Raw genomic sequence first — 21484 nt, 5'->3', positions numbered from 1 at the left:
TGCAAAGACTGCTCTACCACATTGGCTATGAATAAACTTGTTTCATATATCAATGAAGGTTTTGAAAATGGTGAATATATAGCTACACAGTTCTTAGACTTGACAAAAGCATTTGATTGTGTATCTCATAATATTCTTGTTAGAAAGCTACAATTTTATGGGTTTACACGGAGTACCCCAGGGATCAAAACTGGGACCCATACTATTTTTAACCTATATTATTGACCTACTTAACTAGTTGGATAATGATGTTCTGGGAATTTTGTTTGCTGATGACACATGTCTGTCAGTAAGAAGTGAAATATTCTTAGATTTAATTAATATAATCTCTCAGACTCAGTTAAGTGTTAATGGTTTACCGCTAATAAGCTTTGCTTAAACAAGTCCTAGACCATGACATTTTCATTGCGAAAGATTGAGTGTGGGACTAACTCTGAGCTGTTAAATTCTTGGGAATTTATCTGGATTCTACAATGATTTGGGAACAGCAATAACAGCATACTAATTACACTCGCAAAAAATGTCGAAGAACATGTACTTCGTAGTCTTGCAAGTAAGGCCTAAGTGACAGCATATTATGGTTGTATTCATTCTCACATATCGTATACATTATTGGGTGGGGGTGGGGTCATGCTACTTCTGCTGTGAATGTGTTCGCGCAGCAGAGAAGAGCAATTAGGATTATCTCAGGTCTTAGTTATAGAAATGACAGCAAAATAAATTTATTAAATTTAATATTCTAACAGTTCCATCAATGTTCATATTGCCATGTTTGCTATACATAAAACATAACTTAAATATTTTTCAGACTAGGAGTGCCTTTTATAATATTGAACAGTTTTTAAGAAGTGATTTTAGCCATATTTAATTTATTGTTCTTTTTTAATTGTGTTACTTTTATATTACATTTGTATTTTAATTCATATAATTTTTATCTCATTTTAAATCATTTACTTGTATTATTGCACGGTCCCTATATGATGTTGTTACTTTATTTTTCTCTGTATACTATTATGAGTATTATGTTCTATACACTCTTACATGTCTTTCAATAATTATTTTATATTAATATGATGTACTTGGTGGAATAATTTCCTGATTTTGATGTGTGTGAACACTTTCTGTAATAACACTAATAGTTATAAATAAATAAATGTCATATTTTTTTTGCTCCTGCCTCTTTGATATTTATTTCATGTTCCTATTGTTATTGACAGTAATTGAAATATCTACATTTACAAAACTTGAGAAAATATTACACCCTAAGCAAATATGCCGACATAAAAAAAAATATTAAACTTTCAGACACTACCTGGAACAACTGGCTCTGTATTCAGCAATAAAATGATTAACAAATATGAATAGGTATAGTAAAAGTGCATTCCAGCGTGGAAAAATCCATTATTATTGTATTCCGTACGAAGGAAGGCGTGAAACCACCAGAAACTTTTGAAAGACTGAAAAGACGGTACAATAAGCATTTGCAAATGCTTCATGTAACTTCTATGGAGCAAACATGCCTTTCAATTGAAAAGGTGTGGAAGTTATTCAGAAAAAAGTACAAGAGCGTTAGCTCAGTGCATTTAAAAAGTGAAAAATTACGTTACAGCAATTCTAGGAGTATCTATAAATGCGTCAAGGGCGATAATGTACGGACGTACAGAAAGAATTATTATCATATAACACCCGTGATTCCTTCAATTTAATGTTCTACTAACATGTTGTGTATTTAATTCGAAAACTTTTTTACCTACATATAACTTTTGTACATATCACTTGTTTGATATTTAATTTGATTTTATTGACGTTATAAATGTTACTACTTGTAATTTATATTGTTTAATCGATTTGGTTTTATCGTTACGTTTCTAAATATTTATTTTAAGCCGTTATATATATATGTATTTATAACTTATTACTGCAAAATAATAGACTAGTAGGACACTGAAAATATTAATTAGTTATAACTTAAATTTGAAGGCGCCTGGCGATAAACTAATTTATTCGAATTTATTCCTGACCAAAATGAGCATTTGCAGATTCAGGAACTATAACTTGCATATATTTCTTAAATTTCTAGAAATAATCTATAAGCTTACATAATTATGTAGTGAACATATTAGAATATCCATATCATCGGTGTGGGAATTGTAGACTAGATTAATGACTAGAGACAGCTAATACACTTTGCTTTGAGGATCCCAGTGCACTCTTTTCTTAAATCTTTATAAAAAAATTAATCTGATAACTTCGTTTAGGTTAGATTTTTCTGTTTGCAAAACATATGAAAACGACTTAATTCGTAAATATTATTCCATTAAAGTTATCTATCTATGTCTACGACACATAAGAATCACACATGCTCCAAGAAGCAGACTGTGTTCTCAGTCGCACTAAATGACGTCACAATGAGTTATTGACTACAAATTTATGTTATACTAAAAGGAATTAAATTTGTAGGCAAGTTGCCTATGAATTATTTGAATATTTGATTGTAAGTATTTGATTAATAGGAAAACTAGGTATTTTAAAATATTTTAATATTATTATTGATAACAGAAAAATCTCTTCAGAGATCAACTGAAATTCTTGAATTAGAAACTAAATATTGAAAGAATAGTAAATAAACTATTTCACTAATTTGTTTTAAATAGTGGAATTGCAATAAACATAATTTACTACTAGACAATTAATCTCGCAATTAATAGTATAAAATACAAATTGGAAAGTAAATTTTAGAAAATAATGGAAATCATTTAATTCGTCAGACAACGATAAAATCGTCAGTATTAAATATGTTCATTATATAATGCGACCATACATAAGTGTGATACGCCAGTACAACTTTCAAAAATTTTAGGTCAACGACAGTTAGGTCTGAACGGATAAACATGTAAAAATAATTGTATAACCACCGGAATCCGCCCAAGACTCAAGAACCTAACATTCTTTCAAGTTGCAAACAGCAAATTTCTCCATTTACGCTATGTTCCTGTTCTTAATTCGCAAATTATAGCTGTATCCTTTCAAAATAAACAATTGCGAAGGTATAATAACATTTTTTTGTGACCAAAAACTTTCATTCTCTGTTGATGAAAATAAGATTTGTGCTACATTTCTTTTTTTAAAGATATACCCCCCTGGGCTCTGTTTGGCGGCTGATACTGTTTTTCAGAATCTGACATATACAGAGTGTCTCGTAAAGAATGAGCTACACTCGTAGTGTTGTGTGAAAGTAAACTGATTCAATCAAGAATTTTATTTCCTTAAAAAAAATTTATTGGTGACACTTGTTAAACATATTTCGATTAAACTTAGTATACAACAAACAATGGTGTTTCTTCAGTCCCTATTGTATCTGCAGAGAATTTAAAAAAATCTTTTCGTAAGATGTTAAATAATGTATTAACCAAATTTTATATGAACTTCTCATACTTATACACCTGAATATCTGTTGGATAACGAATAAAATCACTTATCAACAAATTCTTGATGGTATGAATATGGCAACGTTAAAAACCCGTAGTACTCGAATGAACTCTATCATAGACAGGGTGATTCACAACTTATCCAAAAAAAAAATGGAAATAGATGCATCATTAAAAATAGTCAATATCGTAAAAAAAATTTGTAAAATCCTTATAGTTTCTGAGAAACAAATTATTGAAGTTATTACTATTTACAACCCTTACATCGCAGGACTACTGTAATCTCTAGCGTCATTCGTATTGTGTGCTGTACGCAATGCACTTTCTCTCTCTCCCCACGTGGCCCAAGGGAATCCGAATAGTATTTACATTAGTTTTTTCAAGTGTCAAAAATTACTTTGTTATTTTTATTTGTGTGACGGTGAAGCATTTGTGTTATGGTGAAGCAAGACAACATTTGTGTTAGTTCTTAGAAACCGAGTAAGACGGGCCCAAATGTGTTTACACGTTGGTCAAATTATTTTATTAATTAAAACCAGAAACAAATTTTATTAATTAATAATAACAATAGCGGCAAAAGCAGTTGAATTTGCTGTTATAAAATAGGTGTTATACAATTTTTTTTCCTTGGGAAAGAATTCTTTCAATTTTTTGTCCGTTTATACTGCATGCTTTGCATAAAAAGTTTTTTTGCAAAACCGATTTATTTTTTGTTCCTATGACACATACTGTCACTTCAGATGCGATAACTCCGCTTCTATTTGTCCAAATGTCATGAAATTTTGACAGTACGTCAGTGAAGGGTCTAACCAGAGAATACTATGCCAACGAGAAGCGACAGATTCGGCGGTTCCTTTGATGTTTTGTGGTCACGCTAGAGTCGACCCATTTGACAGAAACACAATCGTTTACACTGAGAGAAGTTACACTTTTGAATAGATGTACACTGAACGAACTGCATCAGTATCAAACATTGTTCATTTAATACAAGGAATAACTGTGGTAAAATGTAGACAAATTAGGTATAATATATAAAAAAATAAAACAAGATGCTTTACAACTAATATTTTTATTAAACAGATATAATATTTTTCTGCAATATTTGAAATAGTTTTTTAAAAATAGGTACCTGACATTGCAATAACTTCTTTGGGACAATCTTCTACAATTTTTGCCTCTAGCTCTTCTTGCCTATTTCTAAGTTAAGGAAACTGTATAGGTATTCCGTTTGGCAATAAGGTTATTCTTACATTCCCTTTACCAATATATTTGGTTTCAAAATGGTGTTCACAAAGCCTATAATTATTATATACATCCACAGTCCTAGGCAATAAATCGAGTCTATTGCAAGTTTCTATCCACACTCGAACACTGCAAACAAAAATTAAAATTCTCCTAAGGATATGCTCTATACTTATGCAATACCATATTACAAGAAAACATACCACATTATTATAAAAATCAAAATACTTTTTTCTGATTTACAGTTTATAGGTAGGTACTTAAAGTAATAATAATAATAATAATAATAATTACCTTTCTAATCCTTACGTAATCTCAAAAGGGTTAATCCTTCACCAGTTTTAGATGAACAATCGTGAAAAGCACAACAATAACCATGCATTTTATTAATTTCAAATTGATTCTAATTGTAGATGGAAACGAAATACAATACAAATAAATCCACTATCAATTAACATTATACAACACAACTGTCCACCGCCAAAAAAACTATTACTCGTTTCTTCTATTTATATGTATTTGGCGGCTCTGACAGCCACTGACAACTGACAACAACACAACCCAGTTCGCGCATGCGCATATGAAAACTGTTAACGCAGAAAGCCTTGCTGTCGCTTCTTGTTGATATAGTGTTCTCTTACTAGAAATACCTATTTTTGAAACGTTCTGTTTAATTTTGAACGCACCTTGTATGTTTACTTTTATTTTTGCAATATCCTTTACCCTGCCTACTCTTTCTTTAACAATAATAGTGATTACCACACAAACCACTGCGAACAAGGATACCTTTTTCTCTGGATTGTTTGTGAGAATAAAAAGTATCTGAAGTTAAGTTTAAAAGCCAACAATACCTCGTATCGCGCTTAAAATGTAAACACTCACGTGGTGCGGAGGTTACTCAGCCATAATGACCAAAGTTGCACATCCATATCATTAACAATGGGTCACTGACATCGCAGAAAAAACTTATTATCGAAAATTAAACAAATAATATATTATTACCGGCTATGACGTGTACGTCTTAACGAAATAAATTACTGTTCAACTAGTTCAACTAGACGTGAATAATTAATTTTCCATTATATGAAACAGGAACTGAGTTGCATTAAGATTTAATAATAAAGCATTAAATAATGTTTTATATATTTAGTATATTTCATTTGTTAATCGCCTCTTGTTAACCTGTTTAAGAAAAGAACTAGAAGCGAATTAAATGCTTCATGTCTGCTTTGTAGCCAATGAAATCATATTATAAGCTACGTTAACAGATCAGTCAAAGTAAGAACTTGTTGCTTGTGGATCCTCTTATAAAATTGCGTTAATTTAAAAAGTCGTAGCAAAAAAATGTGACAATGTTTCTCCTGTTAGTTAGTAATTTAAGATCGTTTTACCTATTTTATTACAAAACTGATTAAACTATTTCTATACACTTACTTTTTTTGGTATTCCTCGCTATTAAATGTTTTTTTTTCGAGTGTTACAAAAGAAGTATTCTAAAGCACAAGTAATCACCAGAGATCGGAAATGTTAGGGCAGCTGCAATATGATACAGGGATGGCTTTTAAGTAATTTTATTCAAACAAAAAGTGACATAACTCTCTTTACATTATAAGAATGTATACCTACTATTTGCCTAATAATATGATACAAAAAGGGGCAGTATATATTTTTCTACACTAAATGCTTCACATGGAACTTACCATAAAATACATATATTATTGTTATAAGTGCCAGCAAAAGTTAACAAAATAATATATTTTTATTCATAAGAAAGCGATCCTAGAAAATAATTGACAGTCCTAAGTGTTCCGTGGTTAATCGTCTCCGACGATCGGTAAATACCCATTTCAAAAATGAAAATGACCCTTCAACATTTAATGAAGTCATAGGCGCATTATCTAAAATAGTCGAGGTTTTTAATAGATGATATTTTTCCTAATTGCAGCGAAGCATTAGCTACTTCACATTTTAGTAATATCACTATCCTGGTCATTATACAATAACATGTACATGTCTGCCTCTGATCTGAAGCTTCGCAGCGATCAATTTATTCGATATGTTTCTAGTGGTATCCTAATGCCTGTCCTGTCAGCCTGGCGTGCCAGTGAACAATTCAGGTTTTTTGCTGTGCATTTCATTGTCGTTTGTGCGTATGTGACTGAGTTTGAAACTTTGCTTGGTCGAGTGTATGAGACGTGTTTTTAAGGCCGTTAGTAGCATTGGTATTATGAGCATAGAGCGGCACACAGCTTGACCACAGACTAGCCTACTTCTGTTACTACAACGCGTATTCCCAGTGAGTAGCATAATACACTTCTGTTTATTTATTTGATTGTCGCTACAAAGTTTCCGATGTCTATTAATCACAAAGTATTCAACGAAAGATTGCGTCGACTATAGATACCAGAGCATATTTTTACTTTCTCGACGAAAAATTAACGTAAATGTATCAGCAATAACAAATCGGCATGATTCGCAAAGCTTTCTTTTAGATCTTAATTACAATTATTGGCCTTGAAATAATTTTATTCGCAATTTTGATCCATCGTGCCTAAATTATTTTGGGATATTTTTTCTTGGCGCCGAATATTTTTAAATAATAATTTTCAAAATATCCATAATTCTCTAAAAAAATCCGAAAATAATGTAGGTACCTAATTATTGTTTTTTTAATAGCTTTTATTTTTTTCTGAATGAAAGACTATATAAGGTTTGCTTAAGAAAGAGTTTATTTAATCAATACAATTTTTTTACTGATAACAAAATATTTAAATAAACAGTGAAAAAAATAAATACACTATTATTATTTGGTTTGCCGTTATCAATGAAAAAAAAAATTGTCAAAACAACTTTGATGTATACCTACATTTTTAAATTCTAAGCTCCTAAAAAATATTAACACAGGTTGTATATTTTTTTAATTCCTCTTTAAAAAATCCAATAACAGCAATCAATGATTTGCTGATTAGTAAGGTATTAAATAGTCATGACCTTAATTTCTGGTTCATATATGTTATTATATTTACCAAGACATCATGGACAATTAAATAATTACCTTGTCTTTTATCAGGGGAATCAAATTGCTCAAAACTAAAACAATCCTCAACTGAGATCATGTAGAGAAATTTGTAGATTTAATAAAAGCTTTTAACATAATTCTCATACCTGTTAGAATTCTAGTTTACATTGATGGATTAAATAATAAAATACAATAGCGTGCCTTTTATTGAAGTGACATTTCAATTCGTTTTCTGACGCTATTAACTAACAATAAGAGAAAATAAGAAAACGTGGTTATTTTATTGTTTTACATTATACCTATAGTTAATAGGAAAGGATGTTAAATAATATTTGATGACCAATTATTTTAATTTTTACATATAGAAAATATATTACAATCCGTGGGTTATTATTGTTTTATCTGAAGATGGGAAAAATAATCCCGAAACGATCGTTATAAATTTTTTTTATAAAAAATTATTTAATTGTGACCTGTTCTCCTAGTAAATTAATTATTATTCAAGAAAAACGGAAGGGTCACAATTTTTTCCGGTGTTGTTGTCTTTAATTTCATCACTCCGTCCGAAATTTTCAAATTATGACCATTTTTTATCAAATTTTGTACAGTATTCGAGAGATGAAAGTAATAAAAGTAGAATAAAGAGGAGAGTTGATGAATTTCTCTCCGTTTTCTTTCTGATAGGTACTTTATCAATGTGGTCAAAAAGTCGAAAATTACAAAATGACCCAAAAAATTCCAATGTGTTGTTGCATGTCTTTTGGGATTTTCCGAGAAAACTCGCTTTTTTTCGAGTAAAACATTTTCTCAGAAATAGTAGCATTTTATAAAAGAGCAGAGTAAATTAAAGATGGTATTTTTATTTGTTTTCTATAGGGCACATTATTTTCGAGAAAATGGTGTGATATTAACACTCGTCTTGACTGCATGCACGTGGCAAAAAACGCCATAAATTTTAGAAAAATGCTAGTCAATTCTTTATCGCATGTAGTTTTTGTTGTTAATGTTTTGATTTTTACTGTTTTCGCGTTTTGTAAAGGTATTTAATAATATGTAAATAGATAATTCCATACATACACCAATGTAGAAATGGCAGACACGTATTGTATGTATGAACGTGCTAATGGCAAAGACTATTCGTCCCGCTGGACTTTATTTGGGTTACCGTAACAGTTTAGATCAATAACACTTTTAAAAGTCGGGATATTTGGGAAGGCACGTAATTCATTTTTAAAAACATGTAGAACATGCACTGACATTCGTGATAACTGTCTTCAGTTTCAACAACTCGTCTAATAAAGTATTTTTCATGAAATAAAAATATTAAACCACTCAATCTCATTTACCATACGCTCCTTTTACAGCTTAACACCATAGTGAAACGAATTCATAGATTCATAGAGGGCGCTAGTGTCCCACATACCCCAAAATAGTGGAGGGTAGGCAAAGAAAGCGGCAATTTGAATTAAAAATCAATCATGTCTTTTTGTGATGTCTTAAAAATTTTGAAATAAATAATGTGAGGGTTGCTTTCGGTGTGCAGTAAAATAAACTATCTCTAAACGGTAATTAAACAAAAATATTTTTTATTGATAACAAATTGCAGTGAAAAGAAGTGTTGTCGAGGCGAGCGTTCGTTGGAGAGTCCTCTTGTGGAGTCGCTCGCAGGTATATGTATTCTGTCCCTGGCGCCAATCTGCCGTAGTCCTTTCCGGGAACCATAGTGTGTGTATCCCGCTTACAACGGTTAGGCGGTCCGGCGTCAGGATACTTAAAATGGGTCACTTACCGACATGTGTGCCCTCAAAAGTAGGCAATTTTGAATTCGATAAATAAATCAATAAATAATGAAAATATGTCGGTATACAAGGAACACTAGCGACCCTAGCGGTAAAAACTATAAATAATTTCCACTACTACATTGACAAATTTTGTCAATTCTCCCGCACGAGTTCGTGCTCCTTGTCTAGTCTTCCTGCCTGCGCCACCTATTGCAAATTACTCAAACTACTTTCTAAACCTTTCCAGTAACATGTCAGACATAACCCATAAATTTGAATTCAATCAATAGATACACATACAGCCTATACCAAATTTAATTCGTTTGGACAACCTGTTTGGAAGATTTCTGAACTATAGCATTAACACCCTGTATTGGGGACACGAAACATGTTTATATGCGTTTTTCCTTGTTCCTGTTTTTGGGAATACTCGTTGTTTCGGAAATTTTTTTAAGCCATGCAAACTGAAGTAACTCCATTGTATTTAGAATGTCCGGAAAATTTATTTTAGGTATTTCTTATTAATGACAATAATATTAATTCGCTGTGCAATCCGATTGTCTGTTTACCGGAATAACCGCGTGTATTGCTCGTAGATACTTGAATAGAGTTACAAAAAATTATTGATACAATTATAAGAATTCCATCCCATGTACGTACATAGTTTTATGTATGTATACCATGCACGTAAAAGGTGTGACTTGAATAGTCAACAGAATATGCAGATAAATGTCAAATGTCTCTAACTTTTACATTTCATTGAAAGTACCATTAAAATACTGGCAATATAATGATGGTGTTTACCAAATAATATTCTAATTTTCCCGCAAACGGTTTTAAACTATTTATTGTAGTTATTATAGTTAACACAGTATAAGAAAACAATAATTAATATGTTCCTCGGAACTTCTGGTTACTTTTTCAGTGCTGCGTGACATTTTTTCTCATTCAAGTACAGTCGGCTTAAATTATTATTCAGAGAAGACACGCATGACTTAATTAGTTTGGATGAAGCTTCGAGATAAGCAATAAATTTCCATCGAGAATTACGATGTGCCATTTCTTATGAGTGTGACTTATTAAAACAGATCATACATAGTAAAACAAACAAATAAGCGATGTCAGAAGAGTTCACTCCAGTTGAACCGGATTCTTAGTTTTGTTTTGAACTGAAAATCCGCCAGGACTGGACTAGTAAGCCGATTTCAACAAGTTTTATCGAGATCGTCAAAAGGGGGAATTATATCGTAAAGAATGTAAGTTTTACGCCTGTTTTATGACAGACACAAGGTTCGATGTAAAAATAATTACAAAATTATTACCGACATTTAATAGATTTATATTTTTCGTGACATTTTTACGATAAGAGAAATTATCTACCCAACTTGTCATAGTGTAGTTTTTATAGATCATGAATTGGAAATGAAACATTGGCAAATCCAAGGTAGAAGTCGAAGAACCAATTAAGTTTTGTCTTTCAAATAACAGAAACTATACTATAACTTGAATAAGACAACCACAGTGATCAATAATTTCCCTCTAGTGAAATAACTTGCTCAGTGCTGGTGGACCCTGTGCCTAAATTTGAGGTTATGTGGGCCTGTCCCATTATTGTTGACATTGCTTATTCCATTCCATGAAGACAGATCGTGTGACAACAACAAAGAGTATAATCCCAATTAAACGTCGTTATGAATTAGCGAGTTACTTATTGGGAACAGTTTAAATTACTCAAATAATTAATGCCAGAAATAACTTCAATAAAACAGAAGTCATTTTTGGGTCAATGGGTCGTTAGACATCGTTTACGTTGTATAATGTTGTGGAAAGTTTCACAATATAAATAAATATAATGATTAGGTTTACGAGAAAAACAGACAATTTGAGAAAACCCACATTCTGGACATTAGCAGAAGTTTTGATCAATTTCCCTGATGCCTACATCTATCTGCCCTTTTATAATATAAATATGATATAAAGAGAACTATTTACACCATTATTTTATAAATTAATAAAATTAATCACATCTGAAGTTACTTTTATTGTTGTAATAAAATGAAAACTGAATTTAATATGCATTTATTGATTTCTATTTTAACATAATTCTTTTATTTTGTATTTTTTTATTTTTTTCATTATCTTTTGACTTTACATTTAACTTTTTATTTTTAAACTTTAGTCATTCTATTATTAAGATCAGATTTTAGTATGCATTACGTAAGTAATTATAAAAACCAAACAGTGTCGATAATCATTTGGAGCTCTTTGCTACATTTGTTTACTTGCCGTGTCGAGATATTTTGTGAATATCAAGAAAAAAAAATTGTATAAATATATTACCACTCAAGCGTTAAGTACAAAAGAAATGGAAAGAGAAATGTATTATTCAAAAGATGATGAATGTTTGCTCCAAAGCTGCAGAAAATTCAGTTTTGTAAGTTATTCCTCAAACATCTTGAAGACAATACAAAGCAGCTTATAATGTCTTCAGAAACTGATGTACCAAAAAGAACATTAAATTAATTAATTAATATTACTGGTGCACTTTGAATACAAGTTGAAGAAACTGGGACTTTTAAAGTTATGGTGGACATTCATGGGGCTTATAGAAGAAAAGAACTATGGCAGAACAAGATACACTGTACAAAAATCGGTGTGAATGAAAGCAACAGAGGTACCTAAGGAGTGAATCCATTCACAATTGAGTGAAATTATTGAGTACGTTCTCACTCAATATTGAGCATTTTGATAATTTTACTCATTTGTGATAATATTTGAACTAAGTTAGTACTTTCACTCAAATAAATAAATTCTACAGTTAAGTTTGTATTTGGTACACTTGTGTCTAAATCGAAGTAAATGTACTCTTGTCCACATTATTGAATTCCCCACCCCATTCTATTTATTATATCTATTATTCTCTCAAGTTGTCGTGCGTTGTCTTTGTCTATTCCCATCGTCTACATTAGTTCACGTGGTGGCGTGGTGCATGGCGTGTAGTGCTGGACAAGTGTCCGTTAATCCGGTTATTTTGGAGAAAATTATGTTCAAATGCAGTGGTTTGATTACAATAATTAAAAACGATAATATATTGAGTCTCGATTAATATTTGGATAAATAAACGGATAGTTAAATTGTTACCTATACTTACTGTATCTGTAATCTATTGGTCTGATCAATTAACCAATTTCTTTAGTCGAGACCTAAAATATTGTCTCTAAACCAGATCTGTGTAGAAACCACTGGGGCAGCTTAGTACTTTATGACATGATAATACGTAGAAAAATAATCCTTGCATTTTAATTGAATCTTCGAAAGAAGATTACGTTACCTCCAAGTCCGCAATAAACATGATGTACTGTAATATTAGGAACTTCATCTGCAATTTGTTCAACTGGTAAGTAAAGTAAATAAATTTTCCAAGTAAGCAGTCACATTATTGAAGCAATTTATCCAACTAACGTAACACTCTTTCAAAGTATTGTAATAAATGGGAATCAATATACATTTTATTTTGTAATGAAAACTATCGTGGTTGCTTTTTATCAAACCTCAGCTGTTCACAAGGAATGCGCCAGCCAAGTGTTTATTTGCCCTTGAGATAATGTAATTTATGAGTATATAATGTAGCCCGGAATGCCGAAACTAAGAGAGGTTGTTCTTTGTGACAGTGGTGCTTGGCCAGCGCCTGAATAAGGTTGATTTTTATATATGTGTGCTAGCTTGAATACATTTGTATAATGAATTGTGAACTTGTGAATAATATGTCATACTCGTTTATGTTTTTGAAAACCCCAGGGCGCGCTAACCGTTCCCGGTATTAATGGCTGTGTTTCTTCGAAGTATGCCTTGTAAGTTCTGGGTGGTGTTGAGGTAGGTGGCATAATAGTAGTATGTTTCACACACCCGGTAGTTGGGATGCTAATTAGTTGGCGTCCGAGGGAGCCTCGACTTATTTTAGGTAACACTGGCTAGTTGTTGAAGAAAGAATGATACATATTTGCTAATTAATATAATGGAAACGTATGGAAAGATATACCTTGAAACCTAAAGTTAGGGGGAGTGTAACCCCCCCGGTGAGTTACCTATTTATTTGTTTTTAATTCACCGAACAGTAACATTGTTATTTGTTTCATATACCCTCTTAATTTCTGGCGAATGACCCGGATGTTGTCGAGAGAACTAAGAAAGTTTTTTCCTTCCACTTAACTGAAGTGTATTTTTGACATTGAGGAAACGGAATGAAGATATCAACATTTTTCGACAATTTTCAAAAAAAAAAGGAAAATTTTAAACTGCATAATAGGTACCCAAAAAGATATTTTAATGAAATATTAAATTATATGCTTGTCATTTCTCACTTCTTCTACTAAAACGTTGTTTCCTGTTAGTCTCTTACGCACCTTTCTTATAAACTGTAAAAGTTATTTATGTATTCTACTCTCATTCTGTTTTACAGTTACACGATACTTCCCTGCATAACAATGATACTGATGGATGGGATGTTTATAGCTATCGCACTATTCTTGTCTATATTTAACAATTTCTAGAATTAGTTGAAATAATTATAAATAAATTAATGAGGGAATAAAATAAATATTTTGTGGAGATAGAAGATAAAACACAACTCAATTCAAGTGAATACGAAGCATTTGTTATTTTGAAATCGAAGTGCTTAGAAACAAATCAGTGCGAAGTTATAAATAATATATGAAGTGACAGTGATAGCATAAAGCGAGTCTGCTTTAGTTTCTAGTATTTTTATATTCCTAGGAGGAAAAAAAAATATATAAATTAGAAATATATATCTAAATTAGCATCCTCCTTGGAACTGAACAAAAATATGGAGGAATTATCTACTTGTGTGTCATTGAGACTGAATGAGTTTACATAGAATTTAAGTGTACACTTCTTTGTTAGTTAATCAAATCTATTTTAATGCTTACATAACAAATAAAGTGCTTTCATGCTAGAAATCATGTGTGAAATACCCGATTACATTCCGTGACATAATGATAGACATTGTAACCCAACTATTTGTGACAACTCATCAGTTTACCAGTTATGACACTGATTGGTCTTTGTTTCGTTTGTACTGAACGATGAAACCATTGTAGTCATAAATACAAAAAATACTTTCAAAATTTATATCAACTGAATTATTTTCAATAGCAACTGGCTCATTTTATTTGAATTCCGCTATCCTGGATGTAAGTTAAAATAAATTATTTCCACAAATTTACAATATCAAAAATGAAATTGTCTTTGGAAGGCTTCCTACAGTGTCAATCAATATTTCATTGAGTAAGTTCGTAAATTCAGACGATCTAAATAAAGAGAGCAGCATTTGTTTCACATATTGATTACAAGCCAATATATAAAAGGTACGGTACGGTACAATATTTGTTGACATAGAATTCCAAAAAGACCCCTGCATTATTTTCTTGAAACTAACCGCATTCGACACCTGAGGTAAAAAGACAATGGGGATGTTCGCCGTAGCAGCTTGCAGTGCATACATACAGTGTTTTTTCAGTTCTCTTCTTGAAATTATTTTCAACAAATATCGTACGGACTGTAAATAGAAGATAAAAGAGCCACGAACAATGTTTACATTGATTGTTTTGACTGGGCCAGCCTGTTGGAACCATTGCATTAGTCACCTTTTCAAAAACTGCTAAGTATATAAGAAAGCGGTATAATACAGAGTGTTATGTCAGAAATGTAAAGGGGTGAAAAAGGAGCGAAAACTGAGTTAACTGATGTCACAAACTTGTATCGGAAGTTTAAGGTCATAGACGAAAAAGCTAATAAAAAATGTGTTTAAAACTGTTTTGGAACTGCTGAAATACCTGTATTTTATCGCGGCAAGTACTTACAAAAAATTCTGTAACACTTTTTACGAGTTTGTAGGATTCTTATGAAGCCGGACTATATTCGAAAATCAGTTTGTAATACATTGTTGTAGTGATTGCTGTGCTGTTTTTTGAGAATACATAGCTATAATAATCAACAAAAAACATATAACTGTTGTAAACAACAAACCATGCCAAATTTTGAATGAATTTGATGAACTGTCCCAAAATTGTAAAATTTAATGTGTTCCTAAGCTTGATTTTTAACGCCATGTAGTCTTATTACTCAGAAAATTCCTGCTCTACTGCTAAAAACACTACATAGATTTATTTATTATTCTTTACTTGCTATATGTGACTGTAATGGCTGTAATATTTAATTTATTGTGACATCAACACAATTGTGTTTAAAATCATAAGAACCCTGAATTTTAATAAACATATTAGGTGCTTGTGTCAAATCTGGTTTTCCAGGAATAGTCGCTGGATAAACAAATTAATCTTTTCTGATAGATGCGACATACAAGTACGTAATTGGTTAAAAAGTATTTCCTACTAAGTTTTATAATGCTTAGTTGGAAATATCTAGAAAACATTTTTAGATCATAAATTGAATGAAACAAGTTACAAGAGCGACTGGTGTAGAGTTGATTCAGTTCGTGATCAGCTTGGCCTTCTTTCAAGCCCGAGGTCGATCATATATTACATTGATTGCCAATTATTACTACTACAGATCCCAACGTATTGATAGCAATAAAGTAAATACATTAAATGTTTATATACCGACAAATTCACAACATACTTTTCATCTTAACTTTGACATTTTACCTTCCATTCGATATCAACAAAGTTTGATAAGTAGATTTTTATGAAATTGTATATTATTATTATAACCTCTCCTTCTAATGAAGCTGACATCATAGCAGAAAAACATCAAGGAAATTAGTAAAAGTGACCTCACAAAGAAGCAATTTTAAGTTTGCTAATGTTTTTTTTTATTATTTTAACATTGACCAATCACCATTCAATGCATATATTGTTTTCAACATACAGATAGCTTTTTCACCAAAAACATTTTTTTATAATAATTTACTATAATATTGTATGATTATGATTTTGCAATTTCAACTTAAGGCCCTGTATACTTTATTCTTCAGAAACTAGTAAAATAAGAACAATTTTTTTTTCCAATAATTTCACCTAAATTATTAATGTATAGAACGTTAAAATAATTATACAAGGTGGGCCATTCCTAGATTCAGAAAAATCACTGAAGCTTCTTCTGCTCAGAACAAAACTACTAATCAAAGGTACCTCAGTATCGAATTGTTTCCTTAAAAAGTTACCAATCACCAAATAAACATTGATATTTTTTACTAAACAACTTCGTCAGGTTTTAAGATATTTCAATGAAATTTGTTATACAGTGTAGGAAAGTACCGATGGTCTATCAGAAGTTACGTGAGAGCGATAAAGTAAGCCATAGAAATCCATGTGATAGACAAGGATGCCTACAATGAAGGCATCTAATAGTCAACGCCCATTTCGCCCTTCCACAATAAGAAGTGGATCTTCCTACACTGTATAAAGATTTTGGGGTAGTCGAAATTGAAAAGAAGCTTAAAAGCATACCCAGAATAGTCTTATCTTTCGTGACATTTATTTTTTGTTGGTAGAGATTTTGGAAAATCAGCAGGTGCTTCATCAAAACAAAAATTAGAATATTTGCTGAGTGAAATGTACCTATCAGAAAAAAATGGATTTTAATTTTCCATTGCAGTTACTAAAACTGTGTATGATATTATTATTTTTTATTTAGATCTACTTATGCTTATTCGAAAGTCAACGTATACTGAGATATATATATACATCTATTTTGTTCCTATCTTGTATTTTCAAATCTCTTTAAGAAATCATTTTGGTACTGAGATACCTATATATCAATTGCTTTGTTTTGTCTAGAAGAAGCTATGTTAATATTTTTCACTCTGTATACAGTGTGACCCATTTTGGTGAAGCATGCACTGGTATCTTGGAAACCATGGAAACCATAAGAGATAGGAAAATGGTTAAACGAGAAAAGTTTTAGACAGTTCTGTTACTAACTCAATGGCGCTTGCAGACCAGTCCTAGCTCTTCGGGTTTTTGAATAATTTGGAAAAAAGTAAATCTTGCGTTTTTGACAATCGTCTGTAACTTTTTTATTTAGAAGAATTTTAAAGATCTGAAAACACTTTTTCACAGCAGGTTTTTTCAAAAAGTTTCATTGTGAAAATGGTTAAATGGGAAAAGTTTTAGACAGCTCTGTTACTAACTCAATGGCGCTTGCAGACCAGTCTTAGCTCTTCGGGTTTTTGAATTACTTTGAAAAAAAGTAAATGTTGCTTTTTTGACAATCATCTGTAACTTTTTAATTTAGAAGAATTTTAAAGATCTGAAAACACTTTCACAGCAGGTTTTTTTCAAAAAATTTCATTGTATATTTAGATTTTGATTGCAACGTTTCGGTTGCGAGAAACCATCATCAACTTTCTCTTTTCTTATAGGAGCTAAATTGAATTTTAGGCTGAGTAAATAGAGCATTTTTTTGGGTTTTCAATTATATAATATAAGTAAGAAAAAATTTCAAAAGCTGCCTCAAAAATCAATATATTGCAAACGCCGCATAATTTTTCGAAACTATTATAGAATAGTCTCAAATTTTTGTAAAAACTTATTAATGTCATGGCGTTGAGTGAAAAAATGATAGTAATGGCCACGTGTTTACGAAGAAAAGCCGCGTTGGTATGAATCTCCATGACGATAATAATATTTGCATTTGTTTCAAACTGTTTGTCACTTTGAACTATTGTTAATAATTGAGTTGATTGTTAACTGGTAGAGTGGCCCTTGTTTGAAAATCTTCAAAATGGCTGCGTTATTCCAATGAAGAAAAATGTGCTATATTAAAAATAATAGAAATGCAACTATGGCTTTAAACAATTATATTGGAAATTATCCCGAAAGTTAGCAACAAAACTGTCTGAAACTTTCCCCATTTAACCATTTTCCTATCTCTTATAGTTTCCAAGGTACCAATACATGCATCACCAAAATGGTCCACACTGTATAATGTTAATTTGTGTTTCTCAACAGGTTGTTGCAAATTATTATAATTTTACTCAAGACCAAGCTTTTTGCGTATAGCAATTTTAAGAGACGTTCAAAAATTCTATTCAGTAATTATTATTGATACTTTTCGAAATGAGTAAAAAATACTAGTGTTGCTAATTTTATTACGTGAGACTAAAAAACTATAAATTACAGAAGCTGACAGGCTGTGCAAATGTAAATAAGAAATAAAATGGGAAGGACATAAACAGTAACAAAAATTAAACACCAATTTCTCTAAATATAAAAACATTTTTTGTCTGTGTGAACTTTTTTAAAAAATTTGTTAAGTTATGCATTAAATTCTCTGAAAAAAATAGTTAAAGTAAAAAGGAAAGCACATTTTTGAAAAAATAGGCCCCATAATATGCTTTACATGTCCCTTTACTGTAACCTAACATAACTTTCCATAACACTCAACCGAGAAGGGCTATTTGAATTGTTTTAATAAGTGCAATTAAAAAATAATAAGTGGCTAGCAATATTTCCTCCAGACATATTAAATTTCACTCCATTTATTTAATAAAACTTTTCCGCATTTAACAGTAGATTAAATATACAAGAATATTAATGATATTTCTGCTTCACCAGTACTTTGAAACCTGATCCAGTTGTAAATCTTACAATTTAAAAATATGTAACGCAAACTTTTATTTGTTTTAATCAGCATGTAGTGTCTAGACGTATCGTAAAAATGTTTCTATAAATAATCAGTCAAAGTAAAACAACTTCTGTCATTCTTGCTTGTATAAAAACTGTTTTGTTTTGTTACTCACACAAAAAGGAACAATTATTTCCACCACGCTAGTCGTCGAACACTGTCACAATCACTGTATATTCCACCAAGCAAGGCAACCCATTCAGACCACACCAAAATAAAACAACTACAAAAACGGATGGCCTTAGTTCACTACATACAAGAAAGCGACATCGACATCTCTGCGGTTGGTCGAGGCGACGCCTTTATCTAAACTTAAACATTAACTATTTACATTCGCGAACTTATGTGATGCGAAATTGAATACGCGATCGGGTAACCACCAGTTGCAACGGCGAACTGTCGACTAGCAACACTTCGTAAGCGAGCGCTACGAAGAAATTAAGTCAAACTCGATATTGCTTCCTGCAGGGGCAATGCATTGTTCGGCCTCCGCTGTACAGGGAGATCCCATCGTGGAGTTCGGACGGCGACGTCGGCGGCTTGGAAGGCCACGCTTTCCTCTGGTTCCGAGAAAGATGATCATTCGGTTTACCTTGGAATATAACCTTAGGGTCTCATAGAAAGCAGTTTAAGCGATTTTAATGGTTTTCGGGTTACATCAGTTTTTGAAGCGATTATAACGTTTACGTCTAGTTTTTCTTGCGATATATCGGCTTACCAGTATTTAATAAGAAATATTTTGGTAATATTTCCTTGAAAACATAGCAAATAAGTTTAATTTACCTTGGTGTCACTTATGTCAAATATTGACGTTATTAGTTCCTAAAATTTAAAAAATTAAAGGATACATTCCGGATATACTGTATAACACTCTCAAATGGTTCGCCCAGTATTATTTATAATGTAGGTACTCATAAATAAGCTGCATAAGAGGCTAAATATGTTATGTTTTTTGTGTGACCTATTGATATTTCTCTAGATTTAAGGTCTGTTCCAACAAGAGTCAGGGATTGGTTCCAAACCGTCAGAAATGTGCATCCAATTAATTCTTGCGATATATTCACTGAAGACACATTTAGAATTTAGCTGGCCAAACATTTCGAACGGTTGGGAACCAATCCCCGACTCTTGTTGGAACAGACCTTTAGTTTCATCATTATCCTAATAAAATTTCAATGTGCAATTCGAATGCTAACAATATTTCCCAGCATATAGCGATAAGTTTTTGTAAGTAGAAAAAGAATCACGCAAAATAAAGACACAGACGATTCGCAGTGAGAAGTTGGCCGTTAGTGTGAAACCTTATAAGATCTAAGGTAATAACAATAATACATTATATTTAATAGATATTCACTTCTAATTTTTATTTGAGTAACATGTTTATAACATTTCCATTTAGATCAAATAAAGCAAAACTATATATATTTTAGGTTTTTAATTATACAGAGAAAAAAAACAAAAAACAAATTACTATCACTGCTTTTGCTTTGGCGAAGATTTAGTAGTCAGACACCCAGCCACACTAAAGAAGTTGATAATATTTGCCTCTGTAATGCAAAACTTAAAGAGTAATTGGAACTAATTCTGAAACCACACCAGAGAACAGCCATTTTCTTATAAATGTGCTACTGACGATGTCCTTGTAAGGTACCAAGTCCCTGTGAATGAGTGAGTACATTTTCCTCTTTTATCACTTGGGTTTCACTCAGATTATACTGAGCAGCATCACTGTCTTCTCCAGCAAAGGATCACCTAAAATTTAAATCTTATAAGCCATAAGAGCGCGTGAAGAACGTTCATAAATTTTCCTTCGCTTTTAGAATATTCTTGTCATTTTAGTCTGTAAGTTTGTCAATTTTTTTTTTGCAAGTTTGCACGTTCATATGTTAATACTTACCTGTAATTGTACGTAAACCTTAAAATAGCAACTTTAACTATATATTTTTATATTTATACATATTTACATTTATAAACTATTTATACTACTATTATAAGCTATTTATGAAAATAACAAAGACAAAATTTATACTTACCGAATAGGGCGGCTCTTTCAATTAATTAAATTTTCTAAACATTTACTACTACTATTTAATAAAACATATTTCTATTGTATTATATAATCCCAACAAATTTTTACATTAAAATTATATTTACAATTATAATTATTTTGCTTATCTTGCTCCCCCCTTCCTCGTTGATTCATTCGACTGGCGCTCATGGTTTACTAATTATAACAACTTAAATAATATCATAAAATAGAACAATATATCCAACCCTCTACCATTAATAACTAATAATAACCAATAATAAATAAAAAAATAAATAAATAAAATTGACCTCAAACAACT

The sequence above is a fragment of the Anoplophora glabripennis genome, unplaced genomic scaffold, assembly GCF_000390285.2.
Source record: "Anoplophora glabripennis isolate ALB-LARVAE unplaced genomic scaffold, Agla_2.0 scaffold292, whole genome shotgun sequence".
Taxonomy (NCBI): domain Eukaryota; kingdom Metazoa; phylum Arthropoda; class Insecta; order Coleoptera; family Cerambycidae; genus Anoplophora; species Anoplophora glabripennis.
This window is presented reverse-complemented; position numbering follows the sequence as displayed.